A 21,056-nucleotide genomic window follows, 5' to 3' on the forward strand; every position below is an offset into this window, starting at 1 on the left:
TGATAAGGGTGGGGTCATTGACCTCACACAAAAATGTAAACAAAAGTATCACGTGACCTAGATTTGACATCTCGTGAACTGGGTTGGGTCATTGACCTCACTCAAAAATGTAAACAAAAATATCACGTGACCTTGAATTGACATCACGTGATAAGGGTGGGGTCATTGACCTCAATCAAAAATGTAAACAAAAATATCACGTGACCTTGAATTGACATCACGTGATCTTGGCGGGGTCATTGACCTCACACAAAAATGTAAACAAAAATATCACGTGACCTTGAATTACCATCACGTGATCTGGGCGGGGTCATTGACCTGTAAACAAAAATATCACGTGATCTTGAAATGTCATCACGTGATCAGGGTGGTGTCATTGACCTCATGGGGTTACCGGATATAATGTTACTGGAACCGGAAATGGGGCATCCGGAACCGGACATGGATATATGTGTTGCCGGAACCGGATATGGGTTAACGGTATATGAACGAAGAAACCGGAAAATTGGTAACCGTACATGGATTTCTGGAACCGGAATTGGGGCATTCGGAAACTTTTATGGATAACGATATTGCCGGGACCGGAAATGGGGTTTATGAATATTGGTCACTGGAACTAAAAGTGGGGCATCCGAAGAGGGAATGAGCCAACTGAAACCACATATGGGAATGATGTACCGGAACCGGAAATGTTGCAACCGGAAATAATCGAGATTTAGCTCATTACAAATAAAATATAATTTCACGCTCGAATTTTCTTCATTTTACTTTTTTAAATGAACCCACGCAAGAAACGGGAAGCACATATACATTTATGTATGGGAGCGTGTGTAAAAATTTATAACATTTGAAATGTTTGTTTAAACCCGTGCGAAGCCGGAGCGGTCGACTAGTATTTGTATATTCGTAAAACTCGAATATGCAACAAAATATAGTTATAACAAACCAAGAGAAGATAACTCGTTATCAATTGCCTGCTAGTATTGACCAATAGAGAGATCATCGATCTATTAAGACATAATAGATACAGTAGTGTAAGAAAATTTAGGTTGCTACCGATTACTCTTGCGACGTGGATGTCGAAATGAGCTTAACGATCCTTTATGTGTCTCTGCTTGGCAACGCAATTGAAATGACTGAGCGAATTATTAACGCCTTGTTTTTTCAAGAATAATTTAAATCCTTGACCAAAACGACTCCTTAGAAGACAGCTAAAGTAAATATAACAGTGTTTGACTATATTATCCTTTTTATTCTGGAAAACTGCTGAAGTTGAATCTCGACTATCGAGAAAGCGCTTTGGGAGCATCAGAAATCTGCTTAGGCCACATTCATCTCCGGTGAAGTTATTAAATTAACCTCCGAAAGAACCGTATTTAATATTAGCGCACAGAAATGTAGGAAGGGTTAAGGTTATTGAGTGTCGATAAGTATTATTAGGGGTTTCCGTCAGACTATATTTTAGTAAGGTAGATGTGATTACTTGAAGTTGTTTATACCAAAGGTAATAGTAGAACGGTTAAGTGTCTTCTTCTTTTCTTCAACAAATATTTTTGCTTGTGGAAGATCCGTTCGTGAGACTGCATATTCCTTGGACTTATTTGAAGTTTTTGAGATCAGAGGACAATAATCCTTTCCATGATACTTCGTCAGTTTTCAGACGTATCCAAATGGTTGATGGATTTTTAGAAGACGCGAAGATATGTAAAGATTTGAATTGTGATACCTTCGGAGGAGAGATTGCTACAAGAAATTCATGTTTTATACATATGGAACTTGTAGCGCTATACTCACGAATTTTCAACGTGTTAATTTATTCGTGAATTTTCATTTAAGATAAAAGCCACTCAGCAAATACAATGATTTCAGAAACTGATTTTTCTTGCCAAAAATTGCTCACCTTGCTTATCTGCCTAGACTCAGTATAGTTACTTCAATCATGAAAATACCTTTCGGACACATTTGGATATTCAATTCCAGAAGCATATGTCCCAAACGACGACGACTAATCCATCAAAACAGAGCCACCAGCTTGCGCCTACGAATTGGTCAATTGTCAAATTAATCCCATAAGCAACTATAAAATGGATTGCGAATTTGCCACATTGACACGAAAGACGGAAGTCTAAAGAGTGGCATGTGTGAGCGCGCAAAGGTGAAAAACTAAGCCGAATGAATGAATGCGCCACTGACCACCAAGCAATAACAACAACAACAATAGCAATGGGCATGTGGACAAGCGCGAACACCAGCTGATAGGGCATATGTGGAATCGCCCACCATGCAAATGCATATGCATATGCGTTGTGACATAGAAATTAAGCGAAATGTGGCATTTATGAATTCGCACAAAAGACGCAAAAATTAAATGCTTGCAACAAACGGTGGCAAACAGGAATGCAAAGAGCGAGAGATGGTGAAAAAAAAAGTGGACAACACTCAATCAATGTGTCCAGTGGACGGTGAAAAATAGCAGAATACAATTTGAGCAGAAGAATAGGTGACATGAAGAGGGTAGCGCCTGGACGCCTACACAGACCCACGTGATATTCTTGTATCTGCATGTGTGGAAGAAATGCTAGAAATGCAAATCGCATTATTAACGCAGTTGTTGACACATTTTCGTGAAATGCCAACAGTCACGCACACACAAATACACACACTCGCACAATGGCCACCACATTTGCGACCAAACAAAAGACTTAAGAAAGAAACACGAAAAGCAAGCAAATGAATGAGCGCAACTGCCGGACCGCGCGACCCGTCTGCCGGCGCAGCATAACACTGCATAGCATGGACATGAAAATGGAACAATGCGCGGAGTGTTCGGTGCGGTTTGGCTGCGCGCTCGTTGTCAGCTACTAAGCACCGACGGCCACGGTGGCATGCATGTCCAGCGCGTGCAACACAATTGCATTTTGACTGCAAATCGAGCGCAGCGGCGGCGGCGATGGCAGCGGAGGGGCTGTCGATTTTATTCAGTCAATTCACGAATTCATCGAGCGCACACATCAGCAAATCAACAAACATATTGACAATTGGCGCAAACGAACGACGCTGCGCCGGCACTTATCTGCTGTTGTCTTTTTTTGTTTGTTTGTGTTTTTGTTTTTTCAACGCCAGGTAAAATACCACGTACACATATACATATGCGTGCGCTTGTGTGTTAAGTAGGCTTGTCAGAATGCGCTCTGCTTGTCCTATTGAACCAAATTCGTTTGTCGCTGGCTGTCCATTCGTGCCCGGCAATCAGTGACTGCGTCGCGCATTCCGTGTGTGTGTGTGTGTGTGCAACTATTAAACTGAGCGAAGAAGTGTCTTCGGTGTTTAGCAATAACAATAACAATACATACAATAGCATGCTTTATGCAGTTGCAATTTTCGCAAAGCGGCACAATTCTGCCGCTCGAAGTGTGGCACAGCCAAGGTGCCTTGCAAATTAAGTGCTGAAGTGTGCGTTTTGTTGCAAATAATAGCGCTTAAAGTGCAATACTGAGGTGTGACAAATCCTTTAATGAATGCCTCATTGAGATTTGCGAACATTTGGGTTAGCCAAAATATCCATAACAATGAATTTGTATTTCTCAATTATTTTTGGCCTTCTATTTGCAAAGGACTTCATTTGATAACAAATAGTTACTGATGTAGCAGATTATGTGCAGTGTTAAACTAAATTCGGTATATGGTATACATTAATTGAAAAGTTTTTACCTAAATATACCTGCAAGCAAGATTATACATCCATCCGAACTTGTTCTTGACTTTCCTATCTTTCTTGAGAAAATTAACTTCGACAGTTTAATGCCACGAGCCCATTCAAAGCCGCAAAAATACCAGCAATATTACTAGAGAATTCAAAGTACCTGAAATATGCTGAAGTTCGGAAAGCAAAAGCATGACTTGGAGGATGCCTTTCAAGAAAATTTAATCTAAACAACCTTAAACTTAAGGTCGAGCTTCGTTACAATTACAAATTCTCTCAATAAGATTTTTGAGTTAAAATGGATATTTATTGGATGGATCGGGTAACAATTCCTCAACAATATTACCCGAAAGAATCCCGTTTTATTAAATTTCCAAACGTTGTTTAGTCTAATACCTGGAGAACTTTTTTTACTTGTAAAGTAATTAGTAAAAGGTGATCCATTTCGAGGTTCCCTACTTAAAAAAATTAAAATTTAATGGGAATGTTTATTATCATTCGGATAAAACATTCTTTGGTAAAGATTATCTCTTTCAAATGTTGCCCGCGTCTACGACTCAGAAGGTCCATCCGTTAAAACCAATTTTCGACGACTCATTCGGGCATTTCGACTGGTAACGGGCGATTGACACGCGTTATGTTTTGTTCCAATGCCTGAATGAAGTGGGATTGTCCGCAGAGACTTTAGACTTGACATATCCCCACAAGAAAAAATCTAACGGTGTGATATCATACGATCGACCGGCCCAAAACGTGAAATTATCTGCTCACCGAAGTGTTGTTTCAATAAATTTATTGATTGATGCGATGTGTGGGAAGTGGCGTTGTCTTGTTGAAATCAAATGTCGCCGAGATCACTAACTTCAATTTCAGGCATCAAATAAATAACGGTCACCATTGCCGAATCGTCTCTCCACGGCCTTCGTGTAAGCTCTCATCTACGACTACTATATTTTCTTCACTGCGTGGTCTATCGAATATTATCCAATAATTAATGCTGGGTCTCAAGATGGGTGATGGTGTTACGAATGCGATGGGACACGACTCACGCGTGATCTGTCAAAAAACGGCAATTGGAAGAAGTACTATACTTGGATCATCTCCTGATTATCGATAACAACATACGTTATCTCAACATATAAGCTAACCCCATCCAGAGCAATAGCCGGTCATAAATGTTTTTTTTCTAAAAAAGAAGCCATGATTCAATTAAGGCTATTCAAATATTCATTGAAGTAACTAAAGGCTATCTCGATAATCCAAATGAAGAAGGGTAAGAGTTCTTAAAATGTATCATTCAGAGAAGTTTTCCTTACCTAAAAATATTATTTTAAAATAGAAGATAAAAGACATACGATTTTCTTCCAAATGGACATATATAAAGCCCAAACTACAGTGTAACACCCCAATGGTTACGCCACCCGGAAATTATCAAAAAAAAATATTTTTTTTTTACCTAATTTGAAAATCTATATTCTAATGAATATTTTGAGATGTCTCCGAAAAGAATGGCTCAATGATTACGAAAATTATGATCATAGTACATTTTCTTCTTCTCTTATGTTCTTCTCAAAACCACATTTTTCGAGACCGTATACACGACAACTCAAAAACTATTCAACCGATTGACTTTAAAATTAAAATGCATCTTCCCAAATAGATTTTCCACAGAGTGACGTGGGATTTATACAGCACAATCATCCATACAAACCATCCGATTTTTATACCAACCTGAACGGCTTAACCCCTTAATATAAAAATATGTTATATTTATTATTTTTCATCATATCCAACATATAAATTATTTAAACAAAAAATAAAAAAAAAAAACTTGTATTTGCCGAAACCCGGGATTGAACCGGGGACCTTTAGATCTTCAGTCTAACGCTCTCCCAACTGAGCTATTTCGGCACATGAGAACAACGCTGCTGAATACAAAGCTGCTCACACTCAACAAGCGTTCTAGCTTATGGTTGTGTGTATATTTATGCACGCGAGTGTGCGACAGTGCCTCGGTGTGAAACAGCAGTGTCTGCTATCAGCAGTTCGTTTTGTGGTTTGGTGGTTGTTTTTGTAGTGCGGTTGATTTGATATGAACGTCACATGTTGATAATATTGTCTAGTCGGACTGTTGATGCTATTAATAAAAAAACCATGCTGTTATTAAATTTAGTATTCGTAGACATATGTATATTCATTTGTGAAAATAATGAAACTTTTAGTGATTAGTTCGTTATCTCGTTAGTGAATTAATTTGAAGTAAAGTATCTCATTAAATGAATATACACTTGAATATATAAAATTTTTCGTTTTATATTATTAAAAAATATATATTGGTTCAAAATAATGATTTTCTACACAAATTAAGCTTTAATTTCAATCAAATATAAAAATATTAATAATTTCTTCTTTTCGTTCGGTCAAACAGTAGGAGTCACTTATTATATTATTACGGTGTCAGAATTACTTAGTTATCCAACTACTTGATATTTGAATGTAGCGATATATCAAATATTTGCTCTCTTCGCTATTTCTAAAAAACGTATTCAAGTGTGTTCAAATATCTTGTGTTCGATTCGAATAATCATTACTATTACTTTTTAGAAATGTGGAGCTTTATTGAAAATTTATTTATTCTTTGACTTCTGGTAGATACACGTATACAACTGTATTTTTAAAAACGTTTTTTTAAATAAACAAAAAATGGGATAAAAATTAAATTCTTTATTCCTGTAAAATTACATTCTATACCATTATATATGGAACTCGATTTCTTTGGCACAGCGACGAACAGACATGCGTGCAGAAGTTCATACGCTGAACCCCATTTTCGACGGTTTCCAATCATAAATCAGCCGATACTAATGCAATTTTTCAATTTTACGTTCAATATTTGTACGGAGTTCATCAATCGTCGCTGGACTGTTAGCATATACCATAAACTTGATGCAGCCCCACAGGAAATCTAACGGCGTCAAATCGTACTACCAAAGCGGCCAACTTACTGGACCATTTCGTGAGATAACACATTCACCAAGCTTGGTTTTCAATAAATCGATTGTGACATTCGCTGTGTGGCTTGTGGCGAAGTCCTGTTGGAACCACACATTGTCCAAGTCCATATCATCCAATTCGGCCCAAAAATATTCGGTTATCATTGAGCGGTAGCGATTCCCATTCATAGTAACGTGACGGTCTTGATCATCTCGGAAGAAGTACGGTCCAATGACGTCGCCAGACCATAAACCGCACCTAACCGTAATTTTTTCGGGATGCAAAGGTAACTCAAGGAGTACGTGTGGATTGCTGCCTGACCAATAACGCATATTTAGGTTGCTTATTGACGAAGTCATTCAGCCAGAAATAAGCTGACTGTAAATCGGACGTAGCGCTCTTAAAGTTGAGGCCACTGACATCGAATTTCGGTAGTAAATTTTAGTAATTTGACTCGTTGTTCGACCTTATGTCTTTCCATGATGAAATGGCAAACCTTACTGAAGAATAATGTTAAAAGAGCGTCGTTTGCTGTCCCTATCGATATATTTTTGTAGCGTCCCTTTTGAAAAACGGGTTACGAAATATGGCGTTAGAGAAAATAGGCAACACACATCGATAGCGACTTGCCAAAAGCTCCGGGAGCTTGGTTAGGAAATACTTATGCATCGGTCTTATTTCAAAGCATTGGACTTGAGGACCTGTTTATCTCGTTTACAGAAACTTAAGCGTGTTTATCTCTATAATTGTATACTAAGATTGTGCTTCCTGTCCATAGTGGTTCGGCTTGTATCATAACGGTGGTTCGGCTTCATACGGTTATAAATACTTCCCATTGAGATATCGCTATGAAATTTTCACCAAAAATCTAGAATAATATTTTTAATATATAGTAAAAAAATTGGCCACATCGGATTACTAGGCCCTATAGCTCACATAGCACAGTAATTGCACTTACATGGCGATTATGCGCAAAAATACTCCTCGTGGTCATGGTTGGAGCATCAAAATTTACTCCAAATTGCTTGCAAATTGCTGAAAAAATATTTAAGAAAACGAGAAAAAAGCTGAACATGATTTTTCATTTTAGTTTCCCACATCCAAACCCCATATTCAACCTATAAGAACAGAACAATTTGAAGTGCCTTGTGGCTGTGAAATTTTTCAAAAAATGTCTGATGTACTATAGAAATGTACAGATGTTCATGCATTTAACTGTATTTTTAGAAAGTACCGTTAGATTTTTAGGAAAGCCCGGTTTGTAAATAGGAAGTTTGTGATAATACGTGAGGTGGATTTTTTGATTTTTGGCCTTTGGGCGCAACCACTGTCCTGAAAGGGTCAACTCCTTCTAAATATATTCTTATTACTTAGAAACAGATTATCACAATATTGTCATATTTTCCGTCTGGCGTTGCTTTTCCCTCACCTTTTGTAATTGGTGTTTCTCCAGAGAGAATAGTGACGGTAATTATACTATTTTAATGAATTTGCGAATCAATCGCGCCTTTTACCTGTTGAATAATTCTCTACCTATCAACCTCAATCACTTTGGTCAATGACGAGAACCCAAAGTAGAAATATTCATATAAACAGATAAAGTTCAAAGTCTGCAATCACATCCTCTATACATATTTCATGCTTAGAATAGCAAAAGCATTAATATTTAAATATTTTTCCTACACAAAATGAAGAGTCCAGCCAATTCTAACGCATTTCCCCCATGTCAATGATTATTATGGACCTCAGCAAGCTGACAATTTGATTTTAAATTTGCATTACAACGAAAGAACAAAACAATCAATAATCTCAAGAAGTTCAAGCGCGCTCAACAACAACAACAACCACAGGGAACACGAAGAATTGCCCCCAACAGCGAGTTCAACTGCAGGCATTCGCTCAAACGAACACACATACATACATATATACCAACAATATTTGCAGAAGCGAAAGATTCAGTTGATGCAACAACAATAACAACAACAATTGCAACAAAATTAAAGCGATAAACACAATTACACAAGTTACACGCGAGTATACGTTTGTGTACAACAAACATTCCTCCACCCAACAAATAAAATAAACACAAATAATTACAAACAACAAAAACAAATCGGTTGCAAAAGCTAACAGCAGCAGAAGATATCACCAACAAAAGAGCGAGCAACACCCAAAACCTGAAGTGAAACGAAGTACTCTACTCGGCTGGCGAATACCTACAACTCCACGGCGGAGGCCCAACCGTGGATGGCATGCTGTCAGCCCATTTGCATTGGTTGTTGTAGTACACAGATGTTGTTGTTGTGGAATGATCGCATTCAAGGTGTATACAGCATTAAGTTACAACAAAACCCACCAAGTGTTGTTGTTGTTGTATATGTTGGTGCTAGCTAACACGGGAGATTTGCTTTGTGGTCGTGCCAGCAGTCAATACTAGTTGTTGCTATTGCTTCGCGGCTAGTAAAGCTGGCGCTGCCGTTGCTGCTGCTGCTTCCCAGTGAGCTTGGCGGTCATTGCCCCGCCGTGACGTCACCGGTTCAATGGCAAAATGTGACCCAGATTGTCTGTGGCTGCACAACCGCCGCCTCGCGACGATCACAGCTCAGTTCCGCTCAGCTCAACACAACACAGCTGAGCTGTAGAGAAATGGTTGGGCCTAGCCTAGCCAGATGCGGCCTAGCCTGTTCCACACACATACACACGAAGTCAGTTGACTACACAGCATGTCATTGTTACAACAACAGCAATAATACGAAGCAGATGAGCAACATTGTACAGCGGAATGGTGCAGAGCTGAGCGTCATATATGGAGGCATCTCTTCTCATCGGTGAAATTCAGAAATCTTTCGTTGAGTTGGAACATTTCCGCATTGATAGTTGTTGTTTGTTGCTGCTATTGTTGTATACTTTTAGAACTTGTTGCGACAAACCGTTGAGAGCGCCAAGTTGAGAGCCACACAACCGAAACTATAACTAAAAGAGTTATCGGTCGTGTGGAGCCTCCATACAATGTCTCTTCCGCTTGGAGAAAGTGTACAAAACAAATTGTCTCTGTAGTTTGTTGTAACCGCGAGTATGAACGTTAGAGAGCGCACTTGTGTGGTGCTCGTCTCCGGTTCGATGCCTCTCTAGTGGCGCTCCATCATATGTTTGTCAACCGACAACAGCAGGCACAAAGCAACTGAGCCGTCAACTCCGTTCGATCAGCGACGATAAGAAAACGCTTTTATGACTTTTCAAATGCTGGCCATAATTAAGAGCTTTTATTATCTTCGCCAGCGTTTGAGTGTCGCTTAACAAGTTTTTAACTCTTTGAACAAATTTGTTTACAAACACTCTCCCCAGCTCTCCTCAGCTGTGTATATTTGTGGGCAATTGATATGGTGAGCGGCTTTGCGCTCTACATGAGAGTGGAGCTTGTCATTTGTGTATACTTAATGCATCTGTTATGAAAATGTAATGGATCGTTTATTTCCGATTTAAAGAATACAAATCACCGCATTTACTGGAATTGCTCATAACTTGATTTCAATTGCGGGAGTGCGGTCACGGTTTAACGAAATGACAGTAACGGACAGAGAAATGTTGGCAATAAAGAAGTTGTGAGTTTTTGATTCTTTGTCAGAGAACTATCAGAAAGAAAAGAGATATGTATACCTCAGAATCATATCAGAAATACGTTATAAAGGGTGATTTTTTAAGAGCTTGATAACTTTTTAAAAAAAAAAAACGCATAAAATTTTACTTTTTGAAGATAATTTCATTTAAATGTTGACCGCGGCTGCGTCTTAGGTGGTCCATTCGGAAAGTCCAATTTTGGGCAACTTTTTCGAGCATTTCGGCCGGAATAGCCCGAATTTCTTCGGAAATGTTGTCTTCCAAAGCTGGAATAGTTGCTGGCTTATTTCTGTAGACTTTAGACTTGACGTAGCCCCACAAAAAATAGTCTAAAGGCGTTAAATCGCATGATCTTGGTGGCCAACTTACGGGTCCATTTCTTGAGATGAATTGTTCTCCGAAGTTTTCCCTCAAAATGGCCATAGAATCGCGAGCTGTGTGGCATGTAGCGCCATCTTGTTGAAACCACATGTCAACCAAGTTCAGTTCTTCCATTTTTGGCAACAAAAAGTTTGTTAGCATCGAACGATAGCGATCGCCATTCACCGTAACGTTGCGTCCAACAGCATCTTTGAAAAAATACGGTCCAATGATTCCACCAGCGTACAAACCACACCAAACAGTGCATTTTTCGGGATGCATGGGCAGTTCTTGAACGGCTTCTGGTTGCTCTTCACCCCAAATGCGGCAATTTTGCTTATTTACGTAGCCATTCAACCAGAAATGAGCCTCATCGCTGAACAAAATTTGTCGATAAAAACATTTCGAACCGAACACTGATTTTGGTAATAAAATTCAATGATTTGCAAGCGTTGCTCGTTAGTAAGTCTATTCATGATGAAATGTCAAAGCATACTGAGCATCTTTCTCTTTGACACCATGTCTGAAATCCCACGTGATCTGTCAAATACTAATGCATGAAAATCCTAACCTCAAAAAAATCACCCGTTATATGAGGTCCCACATTCATAACCTTTCGTATTAATACTCCCTAACTCCGTCAATTGTTTCAATATAATAATTTATTAAACCTTCTGCGTAGGGAATTTCTTTCGAAAAATATAACATTATTTTCGAAGCATCTTTTATGAGACCTTGATAAAGCTATGAATATAGAAAGCTACCTTAAACCTCCTTCCCTAGGAATCAAGAAAATAACCCGAACTGTTAATGAGAAGGCCTTTTTAGATTATTCAAGACGAAAATTCACTTCAAGTTCATTCTACAAAACAACTAATAGTGCCAATTTGAGAACATTATCTTTGATTTGATTTGTAAATCGTAGACTTTCATCTGTTCTCCAATGTATGGTACATACATATGTATACAGTATGTCCATAATTCCAGCAACATTTCAAACGCCTTCGATCTCTCTTTGGCAGCAACTTTGTATTGGTTATAATGCTTGAGGCATCTCAATCTCGGGATATGTATTGTAGAGCTCGTTTGAATTGTGCAACTGATAATGTTACGGTGTTTCGCAAAGCAGCTGAGAAAATTTATTTATTGATAACTTTAACCAGACTTGTTGGAGAAGTTGTTCAGGTCGGAAAAGCGTTAAATTATTGACATCAATCAATAAGTTTAATGTGCTTTTGTGAGGTTATGATGTGTGACTTCAATAATGGAATAGAGTGCTTAGGTTCTGAAATTTATTTGAATCAGAGACAGAAAGGAAAAAATTATACTTGTATCTCTTCAGCTGTTAAATCACGTGATTTCCCTCATGTTAGGTTAGGTTAGGTTTACCTGGTGGGCTAGCAGGCCCCGCATAGACCAGTTATGGTTCTTAGCGATACCAGATGGAGTCCTGTTAAGTATTCCCTAAGTAGTAGTCATCGGTTAGGACGATATCTCCTCCAACTTATCGTACTGTCTGGCCTCTAGATACATGAAGCGTTGTTTTGCTCCCTTATCACAAACGCACAAAAGAAGATCCACTGTGTCCTTGGTGCACTGCTCTTAACACTTTCTGCAATCCTCCCGATCTGACAGCCCCATCTTACAGGCGTGCGTCGCTAGTAGGCTGTGACCAGTAAGTATGAAAGCTAGTAGGAAACTTGTATATTTCTGATCTATCGCTTTGCACATGACCTTTGCGGTTTTGCAACACGATAGATTCTTCCATCGCGCTTTGATTCCTTTCTTCATGCACCTGTCTATGTCGTCGTATAGACAATGCATGGGTTTGCCCATGTAAATCATGTTTTCGGGTGACAGCTGTACACCAATCTTGGCAATCCCATCAACTATTTCGTTGCCCTCGACGGCTTTATGACCTGGCACCCAGTAGAATTGTAGCCGCATGTTCCTGGCAACACTCTCCACTGCCACCCTGCTTCTTAAAACACTTTTGGCCGATATTCGAAACGTTGCTGTTGCCTTGATTGCCGCTTGGCTATCTATCCTCGTGTTAAGCGGTTAAAGAATATCGAATTTTTAGTTGAACTACTGCGGAATATCAAGGGCGAGTATAATATGCCAACTTTTGTTGAGTCACTCACACACAATAATTATCTCGAAAGTGACATAATAGCAATTATATACTACAATTATTACAATACAAGGAAGTTGCCGGTGTAATTACCTGTTTAATTAGTAATTAGTTGTAATTATAATACATATGTTATTAGATATGTACCCCACAGATAGCTAACGGCATTGAGTAAACACGTTAAGTGGGTTTACAGGAAAAATTAATAAATTACAGTTTTGATGCATGTGAGCTATTTTAATCCAATGAATTTGGTTTTTATCCATAGATGGATAGATAAAAATTTCTGTGAAACAACTTCTATATATACCTGTTCAGAAATTTAATTATCTGCTTTCTTTTCACATACCCCAAAAAAATCTCTGAATATTATACTGACTCAGTCAACACTTCAATAAAAGCTTACTCTCAGATAAAGTTTAAAAAATCTGAAAAAGCTTAAAAAAATTATCCAATATTTCTAACTCAAGAAAAAGTTCTTCATCCTAGATTAGATCAGTCGATTTGTTTTAAGTACCAGATCGCACATTATTCATGGGATACTGACTTACAGCCACACTCGTATTCGAATTCGATTTAATCAAACCAAATATGAACGAAATCACACTTCTATATGTATGAGTGCATAAAAACTATTTGATTTTCACAAAGCGTTTTCTATAATTCTTCCTTGTTGTTGCATAATGACCGCCACAACCAACTCATTCATATCTCAATACTTGCCCGTTGACTCAAATGGTCAATTCCAACGTGTTTTTATATGTTTTCCTTTAATTATTTTTTTGGATTAACGCATGTCGGAATTGCGAACTCAGTTCGCACTGCAATCATATTCGCAGCATTTGAGTGCACAGTTCGTGCTCGCATTAACCAGTTCAGATTTCTATTATTATTGCTATTACTTACGATGTATAGCGCTTAAGAAATGAATTTATATCTTGAAGATATAAATAAATAAATAGATTTTTATTATAAATAGAGCATTAAAACTTCAAGCTTTTATAATCGGTGATCATCTTCAAATAAGTCGATCAGCTATTCTCATCTAACCGTTGCTTAAATATTGATACAATTTCTGAAAATCACTGAAAATTTGCAGGAAAGGGATGAAAAGCTGGAAAGATAAGTCTAGAAGGAAGTTTCCGTCCCTTTATTTTTTCAAGTTCAGTGTAAGTTAGCTATTTCTTTGCTGCACCTCGTATTATTTCTTTCTTATTGCAATTATAGATTCATGCAATGAATTGTTGCGTGTTGTTTCCTAACTAATTTTAATTTTTTTTATTCATGTAGTGACACTGATATTTCATATTAATAACTGGATATAGATATATGGCATATATATATGATCCCAATTAACAAAGGGGTGTTCGAAAATCTCACTTATAGGAGTTATAAAAAATATCATTATTAGTAAAGTGACCCCCGATTAGTAGGTAATATAAAAATAATTCAAAAATATTTTGCTCCTCTGTCAATTAATTTGTTTAATCATGTTTGCCTAGTTGCAAGTACCATTTTATTATCACTAATATTTATTTTTTCCCATTAAACAAATTAATTTTTGAAGCACCCAGTCATTTCCTCAGTCAATAAGTAAGTTCGTAAAGTCGACTAAAGCAGCAATCAGTCTCAACAACGCACTTGTGACTTCATAGACTTATCGCATTGGAATGTAGTGTCATATTCAAGTTTTTTAAAAAGTTGCATACTTAGATATACTATGCTTATACCTACAATGCACTAATCACCTGCCTTGGAGTACTTCATACAAAATAGTTGTGACTGATTTACGATGACTAAGATTTATCGAAGCAAAAATTTACATTCATTTCGCAGATTATTATTTTATTTTATCGATGAAGCGGCCGGATGTAGAGTGTGACTAAATGTCTTTAATCCTACTCAAATATTAAATGTCATAAAATTTCCCAATAATAAGGCCAAATTTAAGACATTTGATATAAACAAACAAGACATAGTTATATAGTCTTTCATACTCTTATACCCCTGATTGAAAGTCACGAAGGTCGTCCGCTCATAAGTACAGATCAATAAAATTTCAGAATGGTCAAAATCGGACTTCTTTGAAACCCATTCTCAGTTGTACTCACTTTACATGAGAACCAAAATAAGTTCGAATAGTTGCTTTAGCTTTCTTGGCACCTCTCAGCTTAAAGTGATCGATATCGCTTCATACCATATAAACCAATATATTCATATATGAAGAACCTTAAGAAAATTATGTGGACATGTTTCATTGATCATTGATATCAAAAGAAAATTACTTTGCGATGTATTAGGCTGGCAAATATCTCCCTTCTGCCTTTTTTGTTTTTTTGAATTTCGCGGCTATGTACAAAGCGCTCGTATCTGGCAATACTATACATCTTTGAAAGGTCTTGACATAACCTATAAAAGGACGCTATGCATGATTAGTTTGAATATTGCGTTCAACAGTTATAGACGTGGAAACATGGAGTTCACTAACGCCTAAATTCACGCTATTTTAAAGTTTCCCTTCGTTAAAGGCAAATCCGCTAGAGAAACGTTCCGTGAGATTAATGGTGTTTTGGGGGATATCACTTCGAACTGCGGTGGAATGTTTTGGACGATTCAGAGCGGGTGAAAAGGATACCATGGATAAGTCAGTCAGCTCAATGGGTCCATTTTCTCGAACCATTTTTGAAGCGGATGGTGACTGGCGACGAAAAATGGATCACATACGAAAATATCAAGCGAAAACGGTGGTAGTCGAAGGCCGGTGAATCGTGCCCAACAGTGGTGAAGCCGGGATTGACAGCCAGGAAGGTTTTGCTGTGTGTTTGGTGTGATCGGATGATTCCCTATCCACTATGAGCTGCTCCCATACGGCCAGACGCTTAATTCTACTATATACTGCGAATAACAGGACCCCTTGAAGCAGGCGATCGACCAGAAGCGTCCAGAATTGGCAAACAGGAATTGTGTAGTGTTCCACAAGGACACCGTCATACACTTCGGTGGTGACTCATCAGAAGCTGCGGGAGCTCGAATGGGAGGTTTTATCGCATCCACCAAATAGCCCGAACATAGAGCCAAGTGATTACCACCTGTTCCTGTCCATGGTAAACGCCCTTGATGGTGTAAAGTTGAACTCAAAAAAGGCTTGTGAAAAGTGGTTCTCCGAGTTCTTCGCAAATAAGGAAGGGGGTTTCTACGAGGGGGTATTATGAAGTTAACGTCTATATGGTAACAGATGGAGAGTATCTAATGTTTGACTGCGCCCGAGCTCAGCACTTCTCTAATTATTTTGTTTTTAATTTTATTATTATTTTATTTCTTTTTAATTTCGACCACTCCATCGATTCGTTAGTTAAATTCCCTTGTGGCACCTCAACCGTTAAATGTGTCCCATGAAAAATTTCGCCTGAATACCATAATTAAATTAATGTTCAATTATGTACGTGCGGCCATAATAATCAAATAACACGGAACACTTAATGTCTTCACATGATTTTTAATTAAATCAACGCTGCATGGCTGCCCGCCACAGCCACATTGACTCGGGTGCTGAATGACCACAAAAACACAAACACAAGAGCATACTCTTTGTTTTTGTATGTGTGTGCGCCTGTAAAAGCTCCAAAAAGACAAAAACAACAACAAAACACATTTGTGGCACATATGCAAGCATGTTGGAGTGGAGAATTGATCAAGAACCGGCCGCAGACATATATCATTGTCTAAAAAATGCCCTACGGCCCTATAGACCCTTTACGGACATCACTCACACACACACAGACATCCGTACATATGTGCGAGCATGACATGCAGCAAGCGTCCGCTTGGCTTGGCGAAGTTGCGATGATGAGGCTCGCGAGACAGCCGCAACTTATTACATGAAAATCATTTGTGGTACAACAACAGCCGCACTACTAACAGCCGTGGGGTAAGGGGTAGCAGATTTTTGGGTGTCTCTTGTCTTGGACTTTGGCGTACGAACTGCGGAAAAGACATTACTTACATACTCAGCTGCATACTTACATGCGCGCAGGCCCTTCGCGGCGCGTTAAAGGCGTGTAAGGCATAACCAGCAATAACAGTAACTCTCTACCTTTCGGCGTTGCCCGGTTCATTACAAGGGCTTTCATTGTCTTTTATTATTATTATTTCGTGCTTTTTTCTCTCATTTTTCGCTGATTTACTTGCATCGAGCGATCGTCGAAAATTTCCATTGCGACGCTGCAACTTCGACTTCTTGAAGCTGTCAACTTAGCAGGCGGCGGGTGCGGTGGTGTAGACGGGCGGTTTGTAAAAAGTGCGAACCCCCGAATTGGCATGCAATTGGTTGGAGGCTTCGCCGGCGTCTTGGTAACATACTCCAGCAGCGCGTACTTACACGTCGCCTTCGTGGGCTTTGTAGTACGCTTACAAGAATGGCCGCTTTGACTTTTCTCTTTGGCCCAAACAAAACCTTTTTACGTTCGTTGGTCGGTCATCTTTTCGAGTTTTTTGGTAGGTGAATGACCGCGCTCAAGCCGCTTTTACTGACACTATGGCCAACAGGCGTCACTATTGCCATCGTCAGTGGCAACGTCATTGTCGTGCCTCTTTTACGACAAAATTTAAAAAACTAAAAAGAAAAAAACACAAGCAACAGCAGCGTTCATAGTTGTCCAAGTAACCGTCTTAGCAACTGTCTCAAACATTCGTAAAGCATTATTGTGGCTCATGGCTTTGCGTGCGACAGCGCCGGCTGATATCCAAAATTAAAGAAGTAACGAAAAAGTACTGCTCTGCCGCCTGCTCCCTCCCAGCCACCCCGTCAGCGGTGTCGTCGATGGTCGCAGCTTGCACCAACTACCCATGCGCTGCTCAAACGCGCTTACATACTTTCTTATAAGCATGTACTTACGTGTATGCTTGCGTGGCTACGCATGCGCCGCGTCGTTGTAACGCGCTTGAAATTTCGGTATTCTTTTGTCAGTTCTTCATCGCAATGTTTGCCGTTGTTTGTTGCCTGTTCGCGGCTCTCCGCTACCTCTGCCGTCTATAAGCCCCGCTATCGCTTCGTCATGGATTTATATGCTTGGATGTTATCAGCGAAAACTTGGCACTGATATTTTTGCGGTCTTTCAATGATTTATTTCTGGCTTTCAGTTTTTGGCATTTGCGGTTGACTGAAACAGAGTTCAGTTAAAGAAGTTGTGCCTCGATTATGCTTTGACTCCGATGCGTGTGTAAATGTAATGAATAATTGAAATTACGCCAATTTTGATTGCATTTCAACGTTCTTTAATTGTATTGTATTATCGATTCCCTAGACTTTGTCCAGTTTTAGTATATTTGTATCTAATATTTTGCTAAACCGACGTTAATATAGAAAGATTTCGGTAAAGGTTCAGAGAGATTACGCTTACTTTGTCCTAAACTCGACTCGAAGTATTTTTTTTTTCTAATCTACCCACTATTATTTCCATTTTGGTGTACATTAGTTGCAAGAGTGAGTCCAAATTGTTCTTCTTATTCTTTTTCGTAAAGAATTTTGTGATTATCTAAAAAAATCGACATGATATAATACTTTCTTTAGCATCCCAATGCTTTACTTTGAGAATGGACGAAATCGATTCACAACCACGCCTACTTCCCACAATACAATATATAAGTTAAGCACCAGTGAAGATATCGGAACAAAGCTTTGCACAAATATTTTATGTATAATGTGAGATTACCCGTATAAAAATCACCATAATCAGACTTTTCAATACCCCAAATATCGAACATGAGGACCTCGAAGTTTGCGGCTAATTTTTTATTGAAAATGTCGGTAAAGGAAATGTGTTCCCTCCAACAGTGTACCTCTTATTCGGTTTTTCGAACTTCCGGTGGACTTTATGCCGTATAGATCGGTTATCTTAGCAAAATTAAGTGAACGTGAAGACTTGGATATAATGGAGCTTGGTAGCAAAAATAGTTGAAATCCGCCAGTAATTACGCCAGTCCCAATATAGGTACTATATATAACGATTTTTGTTTTCTAGTGGACTATATTCCAAATATATAAGTCAAATTGTGAATTCTCTTAATAAAATTAAATAAACAAATGGCGAGAGTATATAATGTTCGATTACTTCCAAACTTAGCCCTTCCTTACTTGTTAAAGTTATCGACGTGCATCCCAACACTTTTTTGGCGTAAAACCATCTCTATAACCTTTTATATAGCCGATGGATTCAATATTAACCTTATTTGATATTTTTTGGTCTTCATTCTTATTGGGAAATCTACCGCTTTGACTTTTTCTAGTTGTCTTTTATGTTATTGATCAATATTTTTTTATGTTTGGGAAAAGATATCAAGACCTGGTCGAATTTAGCTTGAACAAGGCCGTATATTTGTATAGAGTTGTGAAACAATTAGTCGGTATTGAACAATTGTAAAAGTCTCAGGTTTATGATTTAATTATCCAAATATTTATCATATAATTAGATAACCATGCAACGGATATATTTATACATGACCGTCTGCTTCATTTTGATTCTGATCAGTATTTATCGGTAATCTCTACTGTGATCTTTTCGAATCATTTTAATCTTTGAGATTGTTCAAGATTTAATGACTTTCCCAATATTCTCAACTTAGACGCTCTAATATAAGGGTAGTCGACGAACGTTTTGAAAGGAATTAGAATTGAGCTAATTTACACGAAAATATTTGGTAGAGCCGCTAGATTTTTAACTGCTGAATTATGATCTAACTATACCCTCCTATTAGTAATATAGTTCTCTGTTCCTTGAAAGTTAAGTAATCTAATCCATATCATCATACTATTTTAGATTTTTTACAATATCAAATTTTTATGATGAAAGTACTATCTCCTTTCAATTTTTTGACTATATTGATATTTTTGATATGGTGATATCGAAGTCTTTTTATGAAGACATACATATGTTCTAATCGAATTCAAATCAAGTTTGAAACAAACTCAATGTAGAAGTTTGTATTTGTTCGTCGGAATGTAATCGAATAGGTGGGGATCAGGGTTTAAGGACTTTGTCGCTGCGTTGAAGTCTCGAGCATGCAATTTCTAACCCCGAAATGTATTACGGCAGTTGAAAAGCTAGACGTATGTGAAACCTTAACTTCTTCATATAATGACAGTCGATATTATCACATTTCAAAAGTCAAAGAACCATATAAATGAAAGTCCAACAAAACATCGGATGTAATTTGCGCTATTTTTTTTATAAACTTGTTTAATATTATCTAGTAATATATTCTAAAATATCTGAAATTTGTGTTGTAATGCAAAGCATATTAAATTCGTGATACGATACGATGCCAATAACGCACTAAAAATATTTTAGCACTTTTTTCCAGTTCTTCGCTATCTCTTTTCTAACTTCTTTCCCTACACGCTGCTTTGCTAAGGTACTTGACCCTTTGTGCACAGCTGATTTATACAAAATTTACCTAAAAAACCACAAATGCATGTGTAGTGGTGTGTGTGTGTGTGTGTTTGTGTGGGTCTGCATATGAAATTATGCCAGCTTAACGCCGTCGGTTGACCATTCGACAGTTGGGGGTGTAGGGGGTTCGCGGTCAGCACCATGTGCGGCTGAACGAGCTTAACCATTAGCTGTGGCAGCGACAGCAGAATAGAAGCTTAGCAACAGGCCACTCGATTGGGTTGAATGTACGCATTGTTTGAAAGTGATTCGGTGGGGGAAGGGGGGAAAAGCACACTAATCGCGCAGCTGATTGCTGTACAAATGCAGCAACAACAACAGCAATAAGCTGAGTGATAGCCAGTAATATAGAGAAATTAGTAGAAGAAATTGTCGAATAGATAGAATAGAAAGCAGCTAGATACATGGATCCATGACATGCTGACCATATTAATTTATCTTCTTTTTGCAATTTAAAGCATGATTTGGCTTTTATGCGCACGTTTTTTGTTTTTGTTTTTGGATTTTCGGTTTTTCGGTTTTTCGGTTTTCGGTGTTTTTGGGTTTTATTTTTGTTTGAAGAACAAGCGATCTATGTATTAGAGCAGGGCACTGAACTTTACCGCCACACAGTGTTGCTAACACACAATGTTGCTTGTTTCTTCGTCGCTGTCGCACTATATTGTTCATACATACATACATACATGCATACGTTATGTTGTTGCCTACAACAACGTGAGATCATTGACACTTTGCGCTGTCGTTGCTGCTATTTCTAATGTTCGCATTGTTTCGTATTAATATTTGTTGCTATTGTTGT

At 38.2% G+C, this 21,056-nt stretch overlaps 1 protein-coding gene and 1 non-coding gene across 4 annotated transcripts in view; one reads left to right on the forward strand and one right to left on the reverse strand.

Moving 5' to 3' along the window:
• The window catches only part of LOC105218430 (tRNA:m(4)X modification enzyme TRM13 homolog), a 793,174-nt gene that overhangs the window by 593,049 nt on the left and 179,069 nt on the right, over window positions 1-21,056 (forward strand). The window lies entirely within an intron of this gene.
• On the reverse strand, window positions 5,542-5,614 carry Trnaf-gaa (transfer RNA phenylalanine (anticodon GAA)). The gene has a single exon. It is a non-coding gene; the product is annotated as a tRNA-Phe (tRNA).

The sequence above is a fragment of the Zeugodacus cucurbitae genome, chromosome 2, assembly GCF_028554725.1.
Source record: "Zeugodacus cucurbitae isolate PBARC_wt_2022May chromosome 2, idZeuCucr1.2, whole genome shotgun sequence".
Lineage (NCBI taxonomy): Eukaryota > Metazoa > Arthropoda > Insecta > Diptera > Tephritidae > Zeugodacus > Zeugodacus cucurbitae.